Source organism: Ornithorhynchus anatinus, chromosome 1 (assembly GCF_004115215.2).
Source record: "Ornithorhynchus anatinus isolate Pmale09 chromosome 1, mOrnAna1.pri.v4, whole genome shotgun sequence".
Taxonomy (NCBI): domain Eukaryota; kingdom Metazoa; phylum Chordata; class Mammalia; order Monotremata; family Ornithorhynchidae; genus Ornithorhynchus; species Ornithorhynchus anatinus.
Genome location: NC_041728.1, coordinates 128809732 through 128831160, shown reverse-complemented (window position 1 = coordinate 128831160; position 21429 = coordinate 128809732). Strand labels below are relative to the sequence as shown.

At 49.5% G+C, this 21429-nt stretch overlaps 1 protein-coding gene across 4 annotated transcripts in view; it reads left to right on the top strand.

The window, feature by feature from the left end:
* The window catches only part of DGKD (diacylglycerol kinase delta), a 140039-nt gene that overhangs the window by 7063 nt on the left and 111547 nt on the right, over positions 1-21429 (top strand). The window contains exon 1 of one of the 4 annotated variants that reach the window (XM_039912854.1): positions 10859-10958. The exons of the other annotated variants lie outside the window; for them this stretch is intronic. The gene's annotated coding sequence lies outside the window, so the exon portion shown is untranslated. Of the gene's footprint in view, positions 1-10858; positions 10959-21429 lie in introns of those variants that run through there. 4 annotated transcript variants of the gene reach the window in all.

Below are 21429 nucleotides of genomic sequence, written 5' to 3'. Positions count from 1 at the left end.
GACCATCCTTCCCGTCCCGCAGGCCCGCAATCTCGGTGTCATCCTTGACTCGTCCCTCTCGTTCACCCCACACATCCTATCCGTTACCGAGACCTGCCGGTTTCACCTCTACAATATCGCCAAGATCCGCCCTTTCCTCTCCACCCAAACGGCTACCTTACTATTACGGGCTCTCGTTATATCCCGGCTAGACTACTGTGTCAGCCTTCTCTCTGACCTCCCTTCCTCCTCTCTCGCCCCGCTCCGGTCTATTCTTCACTCCGCTGCCCGGCTCATCTTCCTGCAGAAACGATCTGGGCATGTCACTCCCCTTCTTAAACAACTCCAGTGGTCGCCTATCGACCTCCGCTCCAAACAGAAACTCCTCACTCTAGGCTTCAAGGCTCTCCATCACCTTGCCCCTTCCTACCTCTCCTCCCTTCTCTCTTTCTACCGCCCACCCCGCACGCTCGGCTCCGCTCCTCTGCCGCCCACCTCCTCACCGTCCCTCGGTCTCGCCTATCCCGCTGTCGACCCCTGGGTCACGTCCTCCCGCGGTCCCGGAACGCCCTCCCTCCTCACCTCCGCCAAACCGATTCTCTTTCCCTCTTCAAAACCTTACTTAAAAATCACCTCCTCCAAGAGGCCTTCCCAGACTGAGCTCCTCTTCCCCCTCTACTCCCTCTGCCATCCCCCCTTTACCTCTCCGCAGCTAAAGCCTCATTTTCCCCTTTTCCCTCTGCTCCTCCACCTCTCCCTTCCCATCCCCACAGCACTGTACCCGTCCGCTCAACTGTATATATTTTCGTTACCCTATTTATCTTGTTAATGAATTGTACATCGCCTTGATTCTATTTAGTTGCCATCGGTTTTTACGAGATGTTCTTCCCCTTGACGCTGTTTAGTGCCATTGTTCTTGTCTGTCCGTCTCCCCCGATTAGACCGTAAGCCCGTCAAACGGCAGGGACTGTCTCTATCTGTTGCCGACTTGTTCATCCCAAGCGCTTAGTACAGTGCTCTGCACATAGTAAGCGCTCAATAAATACTATTGAATGAATGAATGAAATACATCATCTGGAAAATTCATTCGTTCATTCATTCACTTAATAGTATTTATTGAGCGCTTACTATGTGCAGAGCACTGGACTGAGCGCTTGGAATGGACAATTCGGCAACAGATAAAGACAATCCCTGCCCAGTGACGGGCTTACAGTCTAATCGGGGGAGGCAGACAGACAAAAACAAGACAACTTAATCACGATAAATAGAATCAAGGGGATGGACACCTCATTAACAAAATAAATAGGGTAATAAAAATATATACAAATGAGCACAGTGCTGAGGGAAGGGGAAGGGAGAGGGGGAGGAGCAGAGGGAAAGGGGGCTTAGCTGAGGGGAGGTGAAGGGGGAGCAGAGAGGGAGCAGAGGCAGCAGAGGGAAAAGGGGAAGCTCAGTCTGGAAAGGCCTCTCGGAAGGAGGTGAGCTGTCAGTAGGGCTTTGAAGAGGGGAAGAGAGTTAGTTTGACGGAGGTGAGGAGGGAGGACATTCCAGGACAGCGGTAGGACGTGGGCCAGGGATCGACGGAGGGACAGGCGCAAACGGGGGACCGTGAGGAGGTGAGCGGCAGAGGAGCGGAGCATACGGGGTGGGCAGTAGAAAGAGAGAAGGGAAGTGAGGTAGGAGGGGGCAAGGGAATGGAGAGCTTTGAAGACAAGAGTGAAGAGTTTTTGCTTCCTGCGAAGGTTGATAGGCAACCCTTAGACTTTGAGCCTGTTGTTGGGTAGGGATTGTCTCTGTTGCTAAATTGTACTTTCCAAGTGTTTAGTACAGTGCTCTGCACACAGAAAGCACTCAAAAAATACGATTGAATGAATGAATGAATATGTTGATAATAGCCTCCCACCTGTTATCTAGAGCTCTCAAGCTGTTTCCACCATGTTGCCTTGACCAGTGAACACGCTGCTAATGGGAAACAGCATGGTGGAATGGATAGAGCACGGACCTGGGAGTCGGATGGTCATGGATGCTAATCCCAGCTCTGTCACTTGTCTGCTGTGTGGCCTTGGGCAAGTCACTTTACTTCTCTATGCCTCAGTTACCTCATCTGTAAAATGGGGCTCGAGACCGTGAGCCCCACGTGGGACAGGGACTGTGTCCAACCCGATTTGCTCGTATCCAACCCAGCTCTTAGTACGGTGCCTGGAACATGGTGAGCACTTACAAATGCCACAACTATTATTATTATTATGACCTAGTGGTGTGGTCTGGTGGAAAGAGCACGGGGCTGGGAGTTAGAGGACCTGGGTTCCAAACCCAGCTCTGCCACCTGCCTCCTGATTGACCTTGGGCAAGTCAGTTAACTTCTCTGTGCTTCAGTTTCCTCACCTGTAAAATGGAGATTAAATCCTACTCCTTCCTACATAGACAGTGAGCCCTATGAAGAACATTCATTCATATTTATTGAGCGCTTACTGTGCACAGAGCACTGTACTAAGCACTTCGAAAGTACAATTCGGCAACAAATAGAGACAATCCCTACCCAACAACAGGCTCACAGTCTAGAAGGGGGGACAGGAACTGTGTTCAGCCTGATTCCTTGTACCTACCCCATCGCTTAGTACTGTGCCTGGCATGTTATAAACACAACAAATGTTGTTATTATTATTGTTATTATTTTTCATAAGCTGGGGCTGGCCAGAATTTGGAGCTGGCAAGGCTTGGAACCACAGCTCTCTGCTGTTCTCACCCTCAATGGGAAATGTCTGCTTCCCTCACTAGACTGTAAGCTCCTTGTAAGCAGAGATCACATCTACCAACTCCATTGTATGATACTCTCCCAAGCACTTAGTACAGTGCTCTGCACTCAGTAAATGACTGATTGAAGGGAAGCAGCATGGCCTAGTGGAAAGACCACGGGCCGAGGAGTCAGAGCACCTGGGTTTTTCTAATCCCGACTCCACTACTTGTCTGCTCTTGGGCAAGTCGCTTATCTTCTCTCTGCCTCAGTTACCTCATCTGTAAAATGGAGATTAAATCCTCCTCCCTCTCCAACTTAGACAGTGAGCCCTATGAGGAACAGGCACTGTGCCCAACCTGATTATCTTATATTTACCCCGGTGCTCAGAACGCATAAGAAGCGCTGAACAAATTCCATAAAGATAGAAGGGACTGTGAGGCCCTCCTGAGCCTGGCCTCAAAATGGAGATTAGCTCCCCGCCAAGCTCTGACCATTTTCCTTGCGTGTCCCTATAGAAGACATGTATGTTTCATTCATTCATTCATTCAATCATATTTATTGAGTGCTTACTGTGTGCAGAGGCTGTACTGAACGCTTGGAAAGTATAATTCGGCAACAGATAGAGGCAATCCCTACCCAACAACGGGCTCACAGTCTAGAAGGGGGAGACAGACAAAAAAGCAAAATCAAACAAGTAGACAGGCATCAATAGCATCAAAATAGATAAATAGAATCATCGATTACGTACACATCATTCACAAAATAGAGTAATAAATAATATCTACATATATGCACAAGTGCTGTGGGGTGGGGAAGGGGCTAGAGCAGAGGGAGGAGGGGTGATGGGGAGGGGAGGAGGAGCAGAAGGAAAGGGAGGGTTCAGTTTGGGAAGGCCTCCTGGAGGAGGTGAGCTCTCAGTAGGGCTTTGAAGAGGGGAAGAGAGTTAGTTTGGCGGATGTGAGGAGGGAGGGCATTCCGGGTCATTGGTAGGACATGGGCCAGGAGTCGATGGCAGGACAGCCGAGAATGAGGCACAGTGAGGAGGTGAGCGGCAGGGGAGCCGAGTGTGCGGGCTAGGCTAGAGAGGGTAGGAGGGAGGTGAGGTAGGAGGGGGCAGGGGGATGGACAGTTTTGAAGCCAAGAGTGAGGAGTTTTTGCTTCAAGAGAAGGTTGATAGGCAGCCACTGGAGATTTTTGAGGAGGGGGGTGACATGCCCAAAGTGTTTCTGTAGAAAGATAATCCGGGCAGCGGAGTGAAGTATACTGAAGTGGGGAGAGGCAGAATGTCCGCCTCCTTAGCGCCATGTGCGGGTCAGTACCTTTCCTTGACCCCGTGAATGTGTTTGTGTGTCTACCGGTCCTGCCCTAAGCATGTGTCAGAACATCCATTTCCCCAACCCAGCTTGTGTTTATAATAATAATAATAATGGTATTTGTAAAGCGCTGACTACGTGCCAAGCACTGTTCTAAGCGATGGGGTAGATACAGGGTAATCAGGTTGTCCCACGTGGGGCTCACAGTTTTAATGTCCATTTTTCAGATGAAGTAACTGAGGCACAGAGAAGGTAAGTGGCTTGCCCAAGGTCACACAGCAGACAAGTGGCGGAGCTGGGATTAGAACCCACGACCTCTGACTTCCGAGCCCGTGCACTTTCCATTAAGCCACGCTGCTTGTCTCCCGGTTCTTCCCCATCGCCACCCTCTGGGAACCCTGGTCTCCAGGCAGCCCCCCTAAATTGGCCCCCTTTGGCACCCAAGAATACCACACATTCAAATGCCCATGATGTCATATGCATACACCAGGCATGCAGCATATTATAACTACGTTACCCTTTGTGGAAAGTCACCAAATCCCCCGAGACTGTTTCTCTTTTTTTTTTTATTGTATTTGTTAAACGTTTACTATGTGCCAGCTACTGTTCTAAGCACTGGGGTGGATACAAGGTAATCAGGTTGTCCCACATGGGGCTTGCCATCTTAATCCTCATTTTGCAGATGAGGGAACTGAGGCCCAGAGAAGTGAAGTGACTTGCCCAAAGTCACACAGCTGACAGGTGGCGGAGTGGGATTTGAACCCACGACCTCAGGCTCCCAAGCCTGCGCTCTTCCCGCTAAGCCTCGCTGCTTCTAGTGATGTCCCTGTCCACAAGGACCTTACAGTCTATAAGAGGAGACAGATATTAATATAAATAGAAAAATTCCAGATAGATAGGTACTTAATAATAATAATAATAATAATAATAATAATGTTGGTATTTGTTAAGCGCTTACTATGTGCAGAGCACTGTTCCAAGCACTGGGGGAGATACAGGGTAATCAGGTTGTCCCACATGAGGCTCACAGTTAATCCCCATGTTACAGATGAGGTAACTGAGGCCCAGAGAAGTGAAGTGACTCGCCCACAGTCACCCAGCTGACAAGTGGCAGAGCCGGGAGTCGAACCCATGACCTCTGACTCCGAAGCCCGGGCTCTTTCCACTGAGCCACGCTGCATGCTGTGTGGCCTAGGGTGGGGTGAATACCAAATGCTTAAAGGGTACAGATTCATTCATTCATTCAATAGTATTTATTGAGCGCTTAATATGTGCCGAGCACTGTACTAAGCGCTTGGGATGTACAAATCGGTAACAGACAGATCCAAATGCATAGGTGATACAGACGGGAGGGGGAGTAGGGAAGATGAGGGCTTGGTTGGAGAAGGCCTCTTGAAGGAAATGTGACCTTAATAAGGCTTTGAAAGTGGGACGAGTGATGGTATGTTGGGTACGCGGGGCTCTGCACATAGTAAGCGCTCAATAAATACTATTGAATTAGAGAAGCAGCGTGGCTCAGTGGAAAGAGCACGGGCTTTGGAGTCCGAGGTCATGGGTTCGAATCCCGGCTCGGTCACATATCAGCTGTGTGACTTTGGGCAAGTCACTTCACTTCTCGGTGCCTCAGTTACCTCATCTGTAGAATGGGGATTAAGACTGTGAGCCCCACTTGGGACAACCTGATTCCCCTGTGTCTACCCCAGCGCTTAGAACAGTGCTCGGCACATAGTAAGCGCTGAACAAAAACCAACATTATTATTATTATTATTATGAATGAATGCGCAGGGGGTGGGAGGGGTCGGGGTGAGGTTGATGAGATCAAGGTTTAGTGAATAGAGGAGTGAAATGAATGGGCTGGGTTGAAGTAGGAAATCAGTGAGGTAAGATAAGAGGGGGCAAAGTACTTGAAAGTCAAATATAAGGAGTTTCTATTTTCTGTTTGACATGGAGGTGGCTGGGCGAGCCAAAGACCGAACAGATTTTTAGAATAATAATAATTATAATGTTGATATTCGTTAAGCGCTTACTATGTGCAGAGCACTGTTCCAAGCACTGGGGAAGATACAGGGTCATCAGGTTGTCCCACGTGAGGCTCACAGTTAATCCCCATTTTACAGATGAGGTAACTGAGGCCCAGAGAAGTGAAGTGACTCGCCCACAGTCACCCAGCTGACAAGTGGCAGAGCCGGGAGTCGAACCCATGACCTCTGACTCCGAAGCCCAAGCTCTTTCCACTGAGCCACGCTGCTTTCCGGGCAGCAGATTGAGTAGAGACCGGAGTGGGGAGAGAGAGGAGGCAGGGAGGTCAGCGAGGAGGCCGACGCAGGAGTCAAGACGGGATAGGATAAGTGCTTGGATCAGCAGTTTGGATGGAGAGGAAAGGGTGGATCTTAGCGCTTGCTGTAAAAATAGAACCGACGAGACTTGGTGACCGATTGAATACGTGGGTTGAATAAGAGAGATGAATCAAGGTTAATGCCAAGGTTAGGGAGTGGTGAGACACGGCGGACGGTAGCGCCGTCTGCAGTGATGGGAAAGTCAGTGCGGTGACAAGGTTCGGGGGGGGGAAGATGAGGAGTTCGGATGATGTGTTTACATTAGGCCTCATCCCGCCATGACTGTGTGATGTGCGTCTCGGTTCCACCCCGGATCCCAAATGAAAATTGGCATTCTTGGACAGGAAAGTCAGTGCTCTGCACATAGTAAGCGCTCAATAAATACTATTGAATGAATGAATGAAGGGAGCCCGGCGGAAAGGCAGAGATGATAAGGCCAATCCTCACCGCCACGGAGGAAAATTCCTAACGGTATTTGTTAAGCACTTAACTGCGTGCGTAACGGGCCCTGAACGAAACGCTGGGGGAGATACAAGTTAATCAGGTTGGACTCGGTCCCTGCCCCACATGGGGCTCATAGTCTCAACCCCCATTTTACAGATGGCGTAAATGAGGCCCAGGGAAGTGAAGTGCCTTGCCCAGGAGCACACAGCAGACAAGTGGCAGAGTTGGAATTAGAACCCAGGTCCTTCCGACTTCCAGGCCGGTGCTTTAATCCACTAGGCCACGCTGCTTCTCTGTTTTTAATGTGGGCAGGTCTCTACCAAGGATCATAAGAACAATAATTATAATGGCAGTTACGGTACTTGTTAAGCGCTTATGGCGTGCCGGGCACTGTACTGAACAATGGGTGGATACAAGCAAATCGGGTTGGACACGGTCCCCATCCCATGTGGGGTTCACAGTCTCAATCGTAATCGTTATGGTATTTGTCAAAGCCCTTACTTCGTGCCAGGCACTCTACTAAACGCTGGGGTGGATACATGAAATCATGCTGGACACAGTCCCGGTACCACGTGGGGCTCAGTCTCGATCAAAATAGTGGTATTTGTTAAGTGCTTACTCTGTGCCAGGCACTTGTACCAAGCGCTGGGGCGGAGCAGCGTGGCTCAGCGGAAAGAGCCCGGGAGCTTGGGAGTCAGAGGTCATGGGTTTGAATCCCGGCTCTGCCACTTGTCAGCTGTGTGACTGTGGGCAGGTCACTTCACTTCTCTGGGCCTCAGTTACCTCACCTGGAAAATGGGCATTAAAATGCCAAATTGCACTTTCCAAGCGATTAGTACAGTGCTCTGCACACAGTAAGCGCTCAATAAAGACGACTGAACGGATGAAGAAGCGGCGGAGCCGGGCTTGGAGGCCTTGCCCTCCCGACTCGCAGGCCCAGGCTGTACTTGGCTTCCCCGCTGTGGGGGTGAGGAGGCCCTGACGGCCTGCGGAGAGTTCTCGCCTGTCCCGCCGTCGACCCCCGGCCCACGTCCTCCCGCTGTCCCGGAACGCCCTCCCTCCTCACCTCCGCCAAACTAGCTCTCTTCCCCTCTTCAAAGCCCTGCTGAGAGCTCACCTCCTCCAGGAGGCCTTCCCAGGCTGAGCTTCCCCTTTTCCCTCTTCTCCTCCTCCCCTCCCCATCGCCCCGACTCCCTCTGTTCTTCCCCCTTCCCCTCCCCACAGCACTTCTGCATATTGGTGTATATTATTTATTACTCTATTTTGTGAATGATGTGTCTATATCTATGATTCTATGTATCTTCATGGCATTGACACCCGACTACACGTTTTGTTGTCTGTCTCCCTCGTTCATTCATTTAATGGTATTTATTGAGCGCTTACTAGGTGCAGAGCACTGGACTAAGCACTTGGAATGGACACTTGGGCAACAGATAGAGACAATCCCTGCCCAGTGACGGGCTCACGATCTAATCCGGGGAGACAGACGGCAAAGTAAAACAGGACAAAAGAAAACCAGACATCATCAGCAAGATAAATAGATTCAAGGACATATACACCTCACTAACAAAATAAATAGGGTAATAAATATACTAATGAGCACAGTGCTGAGGGGAGGGGAAGGGGGAAGAGCAGAGGGTGGGAGGGAAGGAGGGGAGGGGGAACAGAGGGAAGACATCCAGGTGGAGACGTCCTGGAGGCAGGAAGGAGATACGAGCCTGGAGGAGGGGGAGAGGACAGGGGAGGAGATGTAGATTTGGGTGTCATCGGCGTAGAGATGATAGTTTAGACTGTGAGCCCGTTGTGGGGCAGGGATTGTCTCTATCTGTTGCCGAATTGTACATTCCCGGCGCTCAGTGGAAAGAGCACGGGCTTGGGAGTCAGAGGTCATGAGTTCGAATCCCGGCTCTGCCACCTGTCAGCTGTGTGACTGTGGGCAAGTCACTTCACTTCTCTGGGCCTCAGTTCCCTCGTCTGTAAAATGGGGATGAAGACTGTGAGCCTCACGTGGGACAATCTGATTACCCTGTATCCACCCCAGCGCCTAGAACAGTGCTCGGCACCTAGTAAGCGCTTAACAAATACCAACATTATTATTATTAGTCCAGTGCTCTGCATGCAGTAAGTGCTCAATAAATACGATTGAATGAATGATTCCAAGGGCTTAGTCCAGGGCTCCGCACGCGGTAAGCGCTCAATAAATACGATTGAATGAACCTCTGCACACAGTAAGCGCCCAATAAATACGATTGAGTGAATGAATGATTCCAAGCGCTTAGTCCAGTGCTCTGCACACAGTGAGCGCTCAATAAATACACTTGAATGAATGATTGATTCCAAGCGCTTAGTCTCACGCTCTGCACGTGGTGAGTGCTCAATAAATACGCTTGAATTAATGTCTGCACACAGTGAACGCTCAATCAATACGATTGGATGGATGAATGACTGCTTCCAAGCGCTTAGTCCGGTTCTCTGCACACAGTGAGCGCTCAATAAATACCATTGGATGAATGAATGCTTCCCAGCGCTTAGTCTAGTGCTGTGCACACAGTGAGCGCTCAATCAATACGCTTGAAGGAATGAAGGAGCAGCATGGCTTAGTGGCAAGAGCCCGGCCTTAGGAGTCAGAGGTCGTGGGTTCTAATCCCGGCTTCACCACTTATCAGCTGGGTGACTTTGGGCCCGTCACTTCACTTCTCTGTGCCTCAGTGACCTCATCTGGAAAATGGGGATTAAGACTGTGAGCCCCACATGGGACAACCGGATAACCTTGTATCTAGCCCAGTGTTTTGAACAGTCAAGCGCTTAGTACAGTGCTCTGCACATAGTAAGCGCTCATTTCTGCCCCCCTCTTCACCTCCCCTCAGCTAAGCCCCCTTTTCCCCCCTTTCCCTCTGCTCCTCCCCCCTTCCTTCCCCTCCCCTCGGCACTGTACTCGTCTGCTCATTTGCATATATTTTTATTACCCTATTTATTTTGTTAATGAGGTGTACATCCCCTTGATTCTATTTATTGCTATTGTTTTTGTCTGTCTGTCTCCTCCGATTAGACTGTGAGCCCATCAGTGGGCAGGGCTCGTCTCTATCTGTTGCCGAATTGTCCATTCCAAGCGCTTAGTACAGTGCTCTGCACATAGTAAGCGCTCAATAAATACTATTGAATGAATGAATACAGTGAGCCCTCAATCAATACGCTTGAAGGAATGAATGACTGAATGAATGAGTGACTGACTCCTTGAATGAATGAATGAATGAATGAATGAATGAATGAATGAATGAATGAATGATTCCAAGCACTTAGTAGTGCCGTGCGTACAGTGAGCTCTCGGAGGGAGGGAAAGAAGGAAGGAAGGAAGGAAGGAAGGAAGGAAGGAAGGAAGGAAGGAAGGAAGGAAGGAAGGAAGGAAGGAAGGGAGGAAGGGAGGAAGGGAGGAAGGGAGGAAGGGAGGAAGGGAGGAAGGGAGGAAGGGAGGGAGGGAGGGAGGGAGGGAGGGAGGGAAGGGAGGAAGGAATGCTTCCAAGCGCTTAGTGGAGGAAAGGAAAGGAAAGGAAAGGAAAGGAAAGGAAAGGAAAGGAAAGGAAAGGAAAGGAAAGGAAAGGAAAGGAAAGAAGGAAGGAAGGAAGGAAGGAGGGAAGGGACGGATGAAAGGGGGGGTGCTGTCCCAGGAGCGGCGCCGCCCCGTCCCCCCGCGAGGGGGCGCTGCGAACCGTCGTGGCCCGGGCCCCGGGGGATGGAGGCGGAGGCGGCTGCGGCGCGGCGCGGCGGCCGGCAGGGGGCGCCCTCCCTCCCTCCCTCCCCGGCCCCGCCCCCCGGCCGTGCCCGTGTGTGAGTGTGTGTGAGTGTGTGAGTGTGTGTCACAGGCCCCGGTGCGGCGGGCGCAGCATGGCGGCGGCGGCGGCGGCGGGTCCGGGTGCGGGTCCGGGTGCGGGTGCCTGCCCGCAGCCCCGCTCTCTGCAGCAGCAGCAGCAGCAGCAGCAGCCGCCGCCGCCGCAGGCCGAGCAGGAGGCTGAGCAGCAGGCTGAGCCGCCCCCGCTGCCGCCGCCGCCGGGCGGGCCGGAGGAGTCGTCGGACAGCGAGCCGGAGCCGGAGCCGGGCTCCCCGCAGAAGCTCATCCGCAAGGTGTCCACCTCCGGACAGATCCGCCACAAGGTCAGCGCGGTCCCCCGGCGTCCCCCGGCGTCCCCCGGGCCCCCACCGGCACGCCCGGGCCGTCGGGAGGGAGGGAGGGAGAGAGAAAGAGAGGGAGAGAGGGAGGGAGGGAGGGGGTCCGGGCCCGGGGATCCCTGCGCCCCCGCCCCGCACAGCACAACCTCCCTCCGCCGCACACAAAGGCCTCCGCTGCCCCCTGCCTCCTCCTCCTCCTCCTCCTCCTCCTCCTCCAGCTGCCTCCTTTCCCCCCCCCCCCGCAACCTCCCGCTCCCCAACCCCTTCCCCTTCCCCATCGCTCTCCTCCCCAACACCACCCCCCTTCTCTCCCCTCTCCCCTTCTCTCCCCTCCCCCTTTCCCCCTTCTCTCCCTCCTCCCTTATTTCTCCCCCCCTCTTTCTCCCCCTTGTCTCCCTCCCCTTCTCCTCCTTCTCTCCCCTCCCCCCTTCTCTCCCTCCCCCTTTCTTCCTCTTCTCCCCCTCCCCCTTTCCCCCTTCTCTCCCTCCCCCCTTCCCTCCCCCCTTATTTCTCCCCCTTCTTTCCCCCCTTCTCCCCCCTTCCCTTTCTTTCTCCTCTCCCCTCCCCCCTTCTCTCCCTCCCCCTTCTCTCCTCCCCCCTTCTCTCCCTCCCCCTTCTCTCCCCCGCTTCCCTCCCCCTTCTCTCCCCCCCTTCTCTCCCCCTCCCCCTTTTCTCCCCCTTCTCTTCCCTCCCTCTTCTCTCCCCCCTTCTCTCCCCTCCCCGGCTCCCTTTCCTCCCTTCCCCTTTCCCCATCTCTCCACTCCCCTCCCCCATTCTCTTCCCTTCTTCTCCCCCCCATCCCCTTCCCTTCCCCTCCCCAAGGTCCTTTTCCCAACCTTCCCCATCCCAGCCCCTTGCCTCTCCTCCTTCCACACCATCCCCGCCTTGCTCTCCCCCCATCCTCCTCCTCTTCCTCCTCTCCCCTCCCTCAACCCCCCTTCCTAGGCTCCTCTCACTCTGTCTCTCTGTCTCTCGTCTCCATCTCCCTCCTCCTAGAGAGTTTTTCTCCCCTTCCTCACATTGCCAGCCTCCTCCCCGGCCTCAAAGGCGCAGGGCTGCCCACCGCCTCGATCAGTCCATCCATCGTATGTATCGAGCGTTTAACCTGTGCAGAGCACTGGTCTAAGCGCTTGGGAGAGTAATCGATCGTATCGATTGAGCGCTTACCGTGTGCGGAACACTCTAATCGTAATAATTATGGTATAGGTTAAGCACTGACTGCGTGACAGCCACTGTACTAAGCGCTGGGGTGGATACGAGCGAATCGATTTGGACACAGCCCCTGTTGCGTGTGGGACTCACAGCCTCAATCCCCATTTGACAGATGAGGGAACCGAGGCCCGGGGAAGTGAAGTGACTTGCCCAGAGTCACACAGCAGACAAGCGGCAGAGCCGGAATCAGAACCCACGACCTTCTGACTCCCAGCCCTGTGCCGTATCCGCTACGTTACGCTGCGGAGTGCTCGGGAGGACGATCAGTCGTGTTCGTTGAGCACTTACTGTGTGCCGAGCACTGTACTGAGCGCTCGAGAGGGTAATCGATCGTATGTAATGAGCGCTTCCGGGGTGTGGAACACAGTGCTAAGCGTTTGCGAGACTGATCGGTCGTGTTTATTTAGCGCTCACCGTGCGCGGGGTACCGTACTGAGTGCTTGGGAGACAACAGAGTAGGTTAACACGTTCCCTGCCCACAGCGAGCTTACAGTCTACAGGGGAGCTCACGGCACCCCCACGGCCCTATTTTTGGGAGAGAGTTAGGATACAAATCAGGGCTAGGGAAGCAGAGGATTCTCAGAAATAATCACTGGCAGGAGGACGAGTGCTACGATCCGCCAACCCCCCCCCCCCCCCAAATATGGTAGTTGTTGGGGTTTAATTTGGAGTTTCAGGTTCAAAATGCAGAGTCGTGTCTCGTCTTAGGCCGTCGAGTACAGATCGCATTATTTCAGGATCGGCCTGTCCAGTTGATGGCGTGTCTGTGATGTGTTGATGTTATCGTGACCCGGTCGTAGGTGTTAGCTTTCCTTCATCCCTCTACCGCGAGGGATCCCAGGTCTTAAAATGAATGGTCGGAGGAGCGTAGAAGGAAGAGGTAGGGTTAGTGGCCGGTTCATCCTTAACCATCTATGGCTGTCGGGGAAGGCAGTCGTCACGGTGTTCCTCCAAGCAGCCGCCCGTTGTTGCGTGGTGAGGAAACAGAATTCTGGGCTGGATGAACCAGGGGTCTGACCCAGAAACGGCATATTTTTTAATGTTCCTGTCTTAAAAGCCCTGCTCCCAATCACGCTTTGCTTCCGAGCAACCTACCCTAGGCAGGGAGGTGTTCCCAAATCACCTAATCAACGTGGACAAGTGGAAAGGATGGAAAAATAAATCCAAAGTAGAAAGCCTTCCAGCTGCCCGTATTGCTTCAGTGCAGAATGTACAGGAGAGTTCCTGGTTATCTGCCTGTTTATTATTTCCATCTACACTTTCCCAGACCCTGAATACCGTGGGACGGACTGTTAAGGGCTGGAAAGGAATGTACCTTTCCACCTGGGAACAGAGAAGCCCGTGCAATCTAAGATGATCTTCATCGGCCGGTAAAAACCAGGAATCGGCCACGCGTGGTAAAATCCCAAAGATGCACGCCCCCGCATAAGCGTCTGGCTAAACCCCCTTTCTAGATGGATCCCTGAGGGCCAAGAGGCGCTCCGTGGACCCACGGAAAGACAGGGTGGAGACATAACGGAATCGTAATGAGCAGCTCTGTCCTCTCGCCGTACATTTTCCCCAGTGCAAATAGAACTGAGCTCTTACGCACGTCTTCTCCCGATGCGTGCTATCACCTGCCTCGTCTTATGTCATGTCTTACGCCACTGTGGCTTGGAAAAAGCCAAACCAGCCAGTTGGGTGATGTGAATGTAAGCACGTTAAGGACAAGGATTATAAACAGAAACTCTCCAGGGCCATTAAAACTCTCTCACTTTAATCTGGAGGCCCTTAGCTAAACACTGTCAAGATATCCAAACAGTCTTAAATATTACAGCATTAGAAATTGCTCTCCGTTCTGCCTCTCGGTCTCCAGCGCGCTGCTTTGGTATGTGGTGGATGATGGCATTTACGAGGTTGGTTGAAGTAAGGGTTTGGGTGAAACAGAACTGCTCTCTGGGTTGGAAAACCCAAACTTCCAACTGGGCTTTTTAGTTTTCAGTCGGCTGTTGGCCCTTTTGGAAGCAGAGGCAGGGCAAGGTGCTTAAGACACACCCTGGGGATGCGAGTCTTTTATAACTCCAACCACACCTGCTCTGTAACAGTCACCTCCAGGTTGTTTCCTAAATTGGGCTGGTGGAAACTGTCAGCGCCTGGTATGGTAAGCGTAAGTCTGACTAAGGCCGATTCCTCCCCATCAGCAGATCGGAAAAGCTCTCTGGACTCCACTGGTAATTCCAGAAATAACCAAAAGGTCAGTCGATTTGTATTGTTTCCTGTTAAGTCAACCATCTGCGGACTAGATTGGTGTTCTCTTTGGGGAATTAGTGAAAAAGAATGTTTCACGGTATACGCTTGGGTAAAAAGAAAGCTAAGATCAGTCAACGTTCATAATCAATCAATCTATTGAGTACTTACTCTGTGCGGACCACTAGACTAAGTGCTTGGGAGAGTAAAATGTTACAGACGTATTTCCTGCCCACAACGACTTCACAGTCTAGAGGGGGGAACTGACAATACAAATAAATTGCAGATATGTACAGTAGTGCCGTGGGGCTGGGGACAGGGGTGGGTGGTGAAGATTATTGTTATTATTATTAAACGTATATATTGAGCGCTTACTATGTGCAAAGCACTGTACTAAGCTCCTGGGAGAATACAACACAACATCAGATGCATTCCCTGCCCACAACGAGCTCACAGTCTAGAGGGGGAGACAGACATTAATATAAATAAATAAATTACAGCTATTTACATATGGGTTGTGGGGAAGGGAGGGAGGATGAATGAAGGAGCAAGTATGAGCGACGCAGAGGGGAGTGGGAGAAGAGTAGAGGAGGGCTCGGTCAGGGAAGGCTTCCTGGAAGAGAGATGTACCTTCAGTAAGGCTTTGAAGTTGAGGAGAGGACTTTTCTGTCTGATATGAGGGAGGGCGTTCCAGGTCAGAGGTAGGAGGTGGGCGAGAAATCGGCAGCAAAGTAGATGAGAGTGAGATACAGTGAGGAGGATAGCACCAGGGGAACCAAGTATGCGGGCTGGGTTGTAGTAGACGAGTAGTGAGCTGAAATAGGAGGGGGCAAGGTGATGGAGGGCTTAAAAGTCAATGGGGAGGAGTTTTTGCTTGATGTGTAGGTGGATGGGCAACCACTGGGGTTTCCTGAGGAGTAGGGAAACATGGTCTGAGCATCTTTGAAGGAAAATGATCCGGGCAGCAGAATGGAGTATAGACTGGAGTGGAAAGAGACGGGACGGGGAGGCTGATACAGTAATCAAGGTGGAATAAAACGGGAGCAAGTCAAGGAGACGCAGTAGGGAGGAGGAGGGCTTGGTCGGGAAAGGAAGGCCTCTTGGAGGAGATGTGTCCAGTACAAATACCAACATTATTATTATTACGTCTTTGAAGTGGGGGAGTGTAATTGTTGAATATGAAGAGGGAGGGGGTTCCAGGCCAGAGGGAGGATGTGGGTGAGGGGTCGGCGGCGAGATAAATGAGATTGAGGTACAGTGAGTAAATTGGCAGTTGCGTGAAATGTACAGGCTGGGTTGTAGGTAGGAAATCAGGGAAGGGAAGGTTGGAGAGGGCAAGGTGATGGAGTGCTTTAACACCAAGGGTAAGGAGATTCTGTTTGATGCGGAGTTGGATAGTAATGGTGGTATTTGTTAAGCGCTTACTGTGTGCCGAGCACCGTTCTAAGCGCTGGGGTGGATACAGGGTAATCAGCTTGTCCCACGTGAGGCTCACAGTCTTCATCCCCATTTTACAGAGGAGGTAACTGAGGCACCGAGAAGTGAACTGACTTGCCCCAAATCACCCAGCTGACAGGTGGCTGAGCCGGGATTAGAACCCCTGACCCCTGACACCCAAGCCCGGGCTCTTTCCACTGAGGCACGCTGCATGGCAACCATTGGAGATCTTGGGCAGTGGGGCAACATGGACTAAACAATTTTGTAGAAAAATGTTCTGGGCAGCAGAGTGAAGTATGGGCTGGATGGGGAAGAGACAGGAGGCAGGGAGGCTGATGCAGTAATCAAGGGGGGCTAGGATAAATGCATGGATTAATGTGGAAGCAGTTTGGTTGGAGAGGAGAGGATGGGCTTAAGTGATGTTGTGGAGGTTGAACTCACAGGATTAGTGGTAGATTGAATATGTGGGTTGAAGGTGAGTCCAAGGTTATGGACATTATAGAATTTACTGTATTACGGTATTCATTAAAATAAATTCCAAGTAGAAAAATTTCTACCTTGCTGTTTCAATCGTCAGGATTTTTAGGAAGGTATTTATGTATCTTTGTTTTTTTGATTTATAGCTACACGTTCACACCTTGAACTAAAGTATTTGTGTCTCTTGGTCTTCACTATTAGATAGAAGTTACTCTAGGGCAAAGATTATGACGATCTTCTTAATGATCCTCAAATGCTTAATATAGTGCTTTATCCTGAGTAGACTGGTAACAAAAGTACTATCGAAGATGATGAGAAATATTGGTGTCAATGCTTTGGGTGGTCCTCTCAATCCATCGGTGGTGCTTACTGAACGCTTACTCTGTGCAGAACGCTCCACCAAGTGCTTGGAAAAGTGCAGTGCAACAGAGTCGGTAGACCCGAATCCCTGCCCACAAGGAGCTTACAGTCTATAGGGGGAAGCAGACATTAAATTAAACTAAGCAGACATTAGAGAAGCAGCGTGGCTCAGTGGAAAGAGCCCGGGCTTGGGAGTCAGAGGTCATGGGTTCGAATCCCGGCTCTGCCACATAGCTGTGTGACCGTGGGCAAGTCACTTAACTTCTCTGTGCCTGTTACCTCATCTGTAAAATGGGGATTAACTGTGAGCCTCACGTGGGACAACCTGATTACCCTGTATCTACCCCAGCGCTTAGAACAGTGCTCTGCACATAGTAAGCGCTTAACAAATGCCAACATTATTATGATTATTATTAAAGGAGGGATGGGGAGATAGAATATAAGAACATATACATAAGTATTGTGGGGCTGGGATGAATATCAGAGTACTTAAGGAGGTACACAGCCAAGTTTATAGAGGGAGGATGGATAGATAAAGAGCTTAGTCTGGGAAGGCCTCTTGGAGGAGACGTTATGGTAGGAGGGTTTGGAAGGTGGGGAAAAGTGGTGGACTGTCGGGAAATGAAAGGAGGAAGGGGTCGGGGACGGGAATGTTCAGGCCCGAGGGAGAATGTGGGCGAGGGAGTGATCATCTCTTTCCTGAAGTCTGTAAGTCCCTCTTTGGGCAGGGATCGTCTATACCTACTCTTTTCTATTGTACTCGCCCAAGCGCTTAGAACAGTGCTCCGCACACAGTAAGCGCTCAATGAATGCGACTGAATGAATGAATGAACCTTTGCTAACAGGTCATTTATTAGGCAAGGTACGTGGTTAACTTGTATATTTGCATAAGCTTTCATGTTTCCCAATTTCCGGGGTTCCAGACTGGAAAGGTTTTTGAGAGTATTTAAGATGTGTTACAAGAATTGTAAATTACAAATAAATCATATGGCAGCCAAAACCTAGGATGTGATTTAGAATTTTATCTGACCGAACACAGTTTTATTCCCCCCAAATAGTTATTTTAAAATTTGGATTAGAACCTCCCCAAACCTGAAAGAAAATTAAGTTTTAAAAGTTAGGTTTTTCAAAAACATTTTTACAGCTAAAATAAATTGGTCATTGGTGAATCTATCACAACTCTGCCACAGTTGTCTTTAGTTGATATAGCCCATTTGTGTGAGGTCAGTTTCTCACACCAAATGAATGGCCAATATCTCCATCACTGTCATTGGAATCAATCATATTTATTGATCATTTACGGTGTGCAGAGCACTGTACTAAGTACCTGGGAGACTGTAATACAGTGAGCTTACAGTCTAGAGAGGAAGACTGGCATTAATTCTAATACATCAATTATGGATTTGTACATAATTTAAATTCATAATTCAAATTCCTGAGCTCACCGGGAATTTTTGAATATGAAATCTGGATGGTTTGAACATTTAAAAATGCAGTATAAACTTTTTCTACCTGGAGATTTCCCTTCTCCCCAGTCCTTAAAGAGGCTATCGTTTATTTGGGTAACTGGCACCTGTTGTCAGTTTTTGTTTCTCTCTCGTACCAATATTTGGATATTTTTAAGTTTCAGATTGACTCTGACTTTGAGTTAAGTCCAACACCATATTGTCAATCAACCAGGGGTGTTTTTTGAGTCTTATTGGGTACAGAGCTCTGTACTAACCACTTGGGAGAGACAGTATAAGAGTTGGGCGTGGCCCCTGCCCACAAGAAGCTTGCACTGTAGACTGGGAGACAGACTTTAATATAAATTAATTATGGATACGTGCATAAGTGCTGTAGGGCAGAGGGTGGGGTGAACAAAATGGTATAAATCTAAGTGCAAAGGGGACGCAGAAGGAAGAATGGGGAAGGGAAATGAGGACTTAGTCGGCGAAGGCGTCTCGGAGGAGATATGATTTTAATAAGGCTTTGAAAGTGGGGAGAATGTGTTATTACCCTATTTATTTTCTTAATGAGACGTACCTCCTCTTGATTCTATTTATTGCTATTGTTTTTGTCTGTCTCCCCCGATTAGACTGTAAGCCCATCAATGGGCAAGGATTGTCTCTATCTGTTGCCGAATTGTCCATTCCAAGCGCTTAGTACAGTGCTCTGCACATAGTAAGTGCTCAATAAATACTATTGAATGAATGAATGAATGAATCTGTTGAATGTGAAGGGGGAGGGATTTCTAGGCCCAGGTTACCTCAACAATGCTATGTAGGCCAACAGGTAGCCATGATAGATTGTACTCTCCCAAGCACTCAGTTTGGTGCTCTGCACATAGTTAGCACTCAAATACCATCGATGATGATGTTGGTCATTTGTTTAGCCATTTGCAAACTCTGGAACGGAATATTAGTCCTGAAGAAACCTTTGCCAAAGAGATGGTTACATCATAAAAATAAAAGCTACAAAACTCCTAAAATTGTCCAAATGCAAACCTAGTTTAAATCTTAACTGAAAAAATCAACCTCTGATTTATTTATTTATGAAACCTGAGAGATCTATACCCTACTGCTATGTTTTTATAAATAATGTCAAGCTAACACATAGGTGCCGAGAAGCACTGGAAGAAACAAATTTGTTCCAACCAGCCTTTCAAGAAGAAAAACCTGATGTGAGTAGAACCAGTCATCTTTTTGTTAGGTTTAAGGATTTACTTCTAGACATCCCTCCTAAATGTGGTTGTCTTCCTTCCCTTGAAAATTTGAACAGTTTTTCCTTCACAGTGAAATTAGTAGTGTTGAACTCTGGCAAAACCACCAAATTATAAAGCCTTTTTGATTAACTGCAGATTAGTATAATGGGAACGATTCCATTAGATAAGCTAGATAAGGATTAAAGACAGGCGAAAAACAAAATCTCCCTCTAAAAAGATTAGACACAGAATGTCTGCAGATGTTTTTTGGGATATGGGATAAATTCAGCACCCTTTTTTTAGAGCCTTTTTTTTTGTTTTTGCATGTTGGAGGGGTGGTCACTCCAGGTCATCTTGGTCATCTGGTTTTAACGTTTTAAGAAAATCAAGTATAGTTTTGATTCCTCTTCCTGCCTCAGCCTGCCTTTATACTTCTCTAATGTTTGCAGTGGGTTAGTGATCTAGATGCATTGGTTTTATAGTCTTGACCATTCTAAGCTAGGCCCGCCAAAATGAGAAACAATCAATAGTATTTATTTAGCACTTTACCGTGTGCGGAGCCTCTTATTGATCAGATATGTTTCTGTTCTCTCACAAATTCAAATTGCTTGATACAGGAAATTTCTTGGCTGAACTCATCACTTAGCCTCTGCGCACATTTAGAAATGAGATAAAAGACTCCCCTTCGAAAACTCATTATAAGAAATGGGATATTTTCCATCATGCGATGGCTACTGTAAAAGTTAATCCACTCAATTTGGGAAATAGAAATGCAACCCCGGGATGACAACAGCTCCAGCTGCTTGGATTCCTCCATTCTCCACCTCCTGCAGGGACAGAATGGTGGATTTGGAAGCAGAGGGTCAAAGATCTCAAGGGTTGGGAGGAGAGGAAGAAAGTAACAACCATTAGAAATCTTGGCAGGAAGCCAGATTTTTATTCAGCAGAAAGTGTAGGAACAGAAATGTAGGGTGGTTCTTCCTCTTGGTTCAGGCTTTCGTGCAATTCAAGCCAAAAAAAAAAAACCCACTTCTATTTTAGACATGTTTATATGGGCATGTGTAGAGATGTACTTATCCAGTCATATTTGGTAATCGAAGATACAGCGAGCAGTTGTTTCACATATTGGCTTCCCATTTTGGGGATTTACACTTGTGTTCGTCGTCCTGATGACTCATGTCTCCCTCAATCAGACATCTGAGGCTTGGGGTCCCTTAAAATGGGTGAGGGTCAGGAGTCATTTGAGGCCCAAATACCTCGGGTTGCCCTTAAGGTGGAAGAAACAATCCTTGCAAACCAACAGCTGTAAAACTTAAGCCGCTAATGAACGATTGCATGGTAAGTCAAGATTTTTGCCAAGAGGAACTGTAAAACTTCACTCTACCCAGAAGCGGGGAAGCTCTTTTCATTCATTCATTCATTCAATCAGTAGTATTTATTGAGTGCCGACCATGTGCAGAGCACTGTACTAGAGCTTGGGAAGTTCAATTCAGCAACAGAGAGAGACAATCCGTGCCCGCAGAGGGCTCATAGTCTAGAAGAGGGGTGCCAAGGCACTTTAGGGCCCTCTCAGACGTCTGGTGACCAGGAAACAGGTTAGATGAATGAAGGCTCCATGTCAAGCCAATTTTGGCTTTCCCAACTTTGCAGAGAGAAAAAAGAATCTCCTGACCCCTATGAAGTTGACTTCAGATGTCTCTGCCAATTCAACAAGGGACAAGGAATCCCCAGCTTCTCTCACAGTAGGAGGAAAAAGAGAACGGAAAGCTGGATAGGTGAATAAATAAATGCCTTGCTAGTGGAGTACATTAATCGTAATGTCTCACAGTGCTGAGGTGGCAGCAGGGAGAATGCCACCTGGTAAGGAGAAGAGAATTATTTGGGGAAAGCGACCAGAAAAAAACATGTCCGTCCTAAAGGCAGGCTCTGATTTGATTCTTTTGGGTGGCGTTGACACCAAGACATCAGGGCGAGGTGAGAATAAGACTCATTTGGGCAAGAGTTGTTCTTTCCTGTCACGGTCTGAACTGATGGAGGATCTCAGCTGGCTCTCCCTGGCCC